At 43.9% G+C, this 6028-nt stretch overlaps 1 protein-coding gene across 1 annotated transcript in view; it reads right to left on the reverse strand.

Moving 5' to 3' along the window:
• The window catches only part of LOC122939794 (zinc finger protein 2-like), a 47600-nt gene extending 42514 nt beyond the window's left edge, over positions 1-5086 (reverse strand). The window contains exon 1 of the mRNA XM_044295931.1: positions 5029-5086. The gene's annotated coding sequence lies outside the window, so the exon portion shown is untranslated. The remainder of the gene's footprint in view (positions 1-5028) is intronic.
• Between the last annotated feature and the right edge of the window lie 942 nt (positions 5087-6028).

Here is a 6028-nt window from a genome sequence, read left to right on the forward strand (position 1 = left end):
TGTACAGATTTTCTTTATCAAACATTTTATTATTGTTAATACAAAAAGTACAGCAATAATGTACATAGTAGTTCAAATGCATAGTAATGTATATCCAACAGGATAATATAAAGAAAACATAAAGAAATGAAACACTCAAAAAACGACTAGCCGGTTCAAGAAAAAAAAAAAAAAAGAAAAAGGCACCATTCCCAAGGGTCCATATATGTCCAAAGGTAATGGAAAAGGAAATATGCAAAAGTCCACACCACGGCATCACCAGAATTCAAAAGAGGTTTGTGGGTATTTCAAGGATAGGCAGTAAGGGGTCATATACCAACGGTAAAGTACCTTCCTTGAAGCCTCCAAGTGTGTAATACAGGGTGGCCCACCAAAAAATTATCCGCCTCCAGCGTTAGGCCTCATGCACACAGCCATGTTCCTCGGCCAAGAGCGGACTGGGGAAACCAGGCTGGGAATCCTCCTGAAAGCATGAGCGTACGGTGTCCTTGGTTGCTAGGACGCCGTGCGCTTCATGCAGCCGCTGCTGTACAGTAATACACTAGTATAGTGTATTACTGTACAGCAACGGCTGCATGAAGCGCACGGCGTCATAGCAACCAATGACGCCGTGCGCTCATGCTGTCAGGAGGAATCCCGGCCGGGTTTCCACGTTCCGCTCTCGGCCACTGAACACGGCCGTGTACATGAGGCCTCAGTATGACAAGATGAACGAGCAAGTGGATTATTTTTTTTATTACCCAAAAGTCACAAAAGATGCTGACAGTGTTCCCCGATCACATCTAAGCATATTTTGGCACGTCGGATTATGCTGGCTGTGATGCTGTGTATGGTGTTCGTGATGTTCTTCTGGAGTTCATCCAGGGGATGTGGATTGTTAGTGGATACTTTCTGTTTTATATTTCCTCACAGATAAAAATCACATGTGGACAAGTCTGGGGAATGTGGTGGCCATAACCCCTTGTTCACAGTTCGCTCCTCTGTAAACAGTTCATGTACCCGTGCCAGTGAGATCCATGAGGTGAGGCATGTTGCCCCATGTTGTTGGAAAAAGCAGGACATTTTTTCTAATGCAGCTGCAAACCATAAAAAACAGCCTAATCCGACATAATCCCATGTGCCCAAAGGTGCATAGACGTGAACGGTGACCACTGTCAGCATCTTTTGTGATTTGTGTGTAATTAAAAAAAAAAACAACTAAACAATCCAATCGTTCATCTTGTCATACTATCGCTGGAGGCGGTCTGCTTTTGTGGGCCACCCTGTACAATGAGAATGTATAGTAAGGAGAGTGAATGCAGTAAGCCACTCTGAGTAATCAATAGTCAAATGAAGATCTTGTTCCCATTTCTTCAAGAGTAGAAAACTGAGGAGAAGACGCTTCTCTCCCAACGCAGAATAGATAAGGGATATACCCTTTGCTAATCTATTGTGGCTGTGTAAAAACGAGTCAAACCCCGCCTTGGCTTAGAGGAGGGCAACAAAAGTGTAGAGATACAACGGCGGACCCTAAGAAATTTAAAGAAGTCTGTATGAGGTTAATTTAATTTAGGACTAACCTCCGCAAAAAACATAAGATGATTGTCATCCCAAATGTCAGAAACATGCCAAAAATGTAACGTCACTCAAGTAGATACATCAATATCAGGTATAGGAGAGGAAAAAACATACATCGGTAAATCAGGTAACTTCAATAAAGATCCTGAAGCTACACAATTTCTTCCAAATGGACAATCCCAATTGTATGGTGAGGTAAGTGGATGTAGGAACATTGGAGATCATTTATCAAACTGGTATAAAGTAGAACTGGCTTAGTTACCTGTAGCAACCAATCAGATTCCACCTTTTATTTTGAACTGCACCTTTTGAAAATGAAAGGAGGAATGTGATTGGTTGCTATGGGCAACTACGGAAGTTCTACTTTACACCAGTTTGATAAATGACGCCGGGCGCTGCTTCTTCTCATAGGTCTGTGCGGCACATTGCTAATGCTATAAGCATTAGCAATGCGCCGCACAGACAGAAGGAGCCCCCGACGGCCACGGCGCACGTGAGCTATAAGCATTAGCAATGCGCCGCACAGACAGAAGAAGGAGCGCCCGGCGGCCACGGCGCACGTGAGTATATTGCTGCTCACTGACATACCATGGCAGCCAGGACTTCAGTAGCGTCTTGGCTGCCATGGTAACCGATCGGAGCCCCAGCATTACACTGCTGGGACTCCGATCGGAACTGCTGCTGCCACCAATGATGTGGGGGTGGAAGGGGGCCCCTGTCACCAATGATCAATACTGGGGAGGGAGGGCGCACTGCCCACTGCCACCAATGATGGGGGGGGGGGACCCTGTGGCCACTGCTACCAATGATTAATACTGGGGGGGGGGGGGGGTTGAGTTACCAGAGGGGGCTGATAAGAGGGAGAGGCTGGGGGGCACATGAGAGGCTGGGGGCAGATCAGGGGCTGGGGGGCACATGAGAGGCTGGCTGCCATGGTCAGCTCCCTGCTGTTGTGTGCACAAAGCACAGGGCAGCAGGGAGAGTGTAAAGTCCTATTCACCCTAATAGAGCTCTATTAGGGTGAATATGACAAGGGTTCTAGCCCTTAAGGGGGCTAATAGTTATTAAATAAAAAGTAAAAAAATAAAGTTTAAACCCCCCCCCCCCCAAAATATAGAAAACAATATATCGCATATGCTTAACATTATATCGCAATGAAGTCGCCAAAGAAATGACATAGGAACAAATATAGGCACATTTTGAAAAATGTATAATAATTTAGGTAAAATCAACATTTTCACTGAGGCTATACGCCCCGCCCAAGATATTTCATATTTGAGGTGCTCCTGAAGCTCTTTAGCAGATGATTAACCAAGTATAGCTTAGATACAGGGTACATTAAATGTATACTTAAATAAGAAATGCCCAAAGCTGATAGGGAAGATGGATAGGTTTCTAGTAGGGAGGATACAGCCTCCTCGGGAAGTCTGATATTTTATAGGTTAGACTTGCTAACATTACATTTATAATAGGACACTGCCCCAAATTGTTCCAGGATGTACATAACAACTGGATCGGACAGGGCTAAGATCACATCATCAGTGAATAAGCCTATCTTGTACTCAGGAATGAGCCGATCCGCCCTAATCCGCTCCGCAAACAGCTCCATGACAAGACTTAATATTAAGAGAGATAGAGGACACCCCTGGTGTGTCCTGCTAGAAATAGAAAAGGTCCCTGAGGTATATACACATATTTTCATGTAGAAATTCCACAGCATTAGGGCTCATGCACGTATTTTGTTTCCGTGTCCATTCCACTTTTTTTGCCGATAGGGTGCGCATTGATTTCAATGGGTCTGCAAAAAAATCCAGACAGCCCACCGTTACAGATTTCACCCTTTGCAATGCCACTGGGGAGATCTGGGGAAAATCTATGTCAGAATCCACAAGTAACATGTGGATTTTGGTGTGGAACCGTCGCATGAAAATCCATGCAAAAAATTGCATTAACTGTACTGCCATGTGCACACACCCTTAAGAGAGAGCGGTGCTGTACATGTGTCCAAAAAGCACCAAGACAATCCTAAGGCTTCATGCATACAACCATATTTTTCATCAGCATCTAGCATGCCCTATTCTGGTCCCTGTAGTGGAGGAGACAGACATTTCTATTGATGGGAGTGAGAAAAATGCAGAATGCACACAGAAGGTATTTGTATTTTGCAGATTGAAATACCGGCATGATCGTGTGCACGAGGCCTAAAAGTAACATGACAAAAAAGCGCAATACCAAAGGTAATAATCAAAATGGTGTTACTCAAACAGCAGGGCAATAGCAGGGAAGGCAGCTTGGGCTTCATAGGGGTTGTTTATTTAGTCCTTTCTAGAGGGAGGATATAACTCATCTGCTTTATGTCTTCTCATCAGGTCTGCATTGTGTGTGGATCACGGGTGCTCTATCCGACATTGTTTTACCATTCAGCGAGTTTCCTGTTGCTCTTTGAGCACAATAAAGCACTGTCTTCATCATCTCACTACCTTGGGCGTCCACACTCTTTTTCATGTGCTACTTTCTGGTTGTGCAGCAGTCTCACGTCGACATGCCACATGCCTAAGCAGAGCCTACAGGGGACGAGGTAAGCGACAGCAGGGGATTGGTACAGGTATTGCTCCATTTACAGCTACACGGCGATATGTGTCGCACAATATTTCATATAATGTATGTCAATGGTGTCGCAGTCCAACAAACGACCCAACACTGCTGGATAGGGATTAAGGAACTCCATAACGGAATTCTTAGATAACTTGAACCTTGTACACCGAACTTAGAAACAGAAGTACGCTCAAACTAGATTTTGTGTTGCACGTCGTACACGACTTCTACTCCATTGACTTCAATGTGAGTTGCACATGACTCACCTGTAAATGACTGTTTTCTGCTCTAAAATAGTCGCGCGACAGCAAGTTACAGATAAGTCGGAAGTATTTTTGTGACACGTCATCGTTTAGTTGTTTGTAAAAAATAAAAAATGCCATGGGGAAACTCCTTTATTTGCCAATATTTAATGAAAAATGAATAGAAATATAGTGAATATTACAGACAAAACGTCAATAAGGTGACAGAATATTAATACTACCAGTACATTAATAACTATTTAAATAAGATAATTATATTAAAATTTATAATAATGAATATAATAACATGGCTATTACTAAAACAAAAAAAGTAATACAAATAATAATACTGCTAGTACAATGAATAGGAAAATAATGACCATCAATATAATGAGAGCACATGAATAGTAATAAAAACTGTGTGATAACGAGCACATAAATATCAATATAATAAGAGCACATGAATAGTAATAGAGAACAGTGTAATAATGAGCAGGATGACAGTGACACCCTAACGAGCCGGACACCGCTCACCGGTATTCCAACCTGCATTCTATGGGAATGACAGCAGTCCCCGCTGCCCCCTCTGTATAACGCGGGGCTGCTGTGGACACTACAAAGATCCTGCACTTACCGCAAAACACCTTTTCCTCCCAGCAGGCTAAAGGACCTCCGATGACGTCACGCCCACGTGACCCGACTTTCCTGTGGGAGGAGCAGTTGTGTAGTGTACTAGAGGCGCTGCTCGCCTGGAGCTGCAGAACAGCATCAACAGGAGAGGGGCAACAGCTGCAATGCTTATTAGGGGCAAGGGAAATGAGGGCTCAGGGTGCAATGCTCTGCACGTGGGCTGTCTTTACACTGGTGTGTAATGTTCTGCATGAATGTAGGGAGCAATATATGCGGACTTTGGGTGTAATGCAATGCTCTGCATGTAATACTGTATATGGACTCTGCACTGGGGTGCCATGCACTGCATCAACTGTGGTTACACTGAGGTGAAATACTCTGCCTACACGTTGCCCTATGTGAATGTGCCACCAGTGAACAAGCAAAAGCTAAAGACGACTTTAAATGGGCTGACACAGCAGGCAGTTATTGGGAATGCCTTGTTTGTTCCTGATAACTGCCTGCTCAGAGGAGGTGAGATGCAGCAATCACCTCCGCTGTATGGGGATGAGGGATCTCTGCAGTGGTCGCTCATCTCCATAGAGAATCATTGGGGGTAATTTACATTTATTTTTATGCCACCCCTGTGACAATATTTTGTTGTTGTGCAGGCATTTTTGCACCGACGTTGCCACTTGGGATTGCAGGGACTTTGGCACCGGCTCATTTATTTACAGGTGTAAAAGAGGAGTAAAAACTGCTCCAATCAGGGCCTGGTGTATTTTTTACTCCAGGTCACAGACTGCTGGCTGTGTGCCTAATTTATGACAAGGCCTGAGCCTCTTAAATTAGTCGCTTTTTGTGCCGTATATCCCACTATACAGGCATCAAGATGGCCAATAAAACTGCCATATAGAGGCCAGATTTAATTTCTACACGGCTACTATTATTGATGTAGTAATTTTTAAAGGGTTTGTCCACTTTTTTATATTGACCTATTCCAAGATAGGTCATCCGACTTCCAG

This window comes from Bufo gargarizans, chromosome 6, assembly GCF_014858855.1.
Source record: "Bufo gargarizans isolate SCDJY-AF-19 chromosome 6, ASM1485885v1, whole genome shotgun sequence".
In the NCBI taxonomy this organism is placed as follows: Eukaryota; Metazoa; Chordata; class Amphibia; order Anura; family Bufonidae; genus Bufo; species Bufo gargarizans.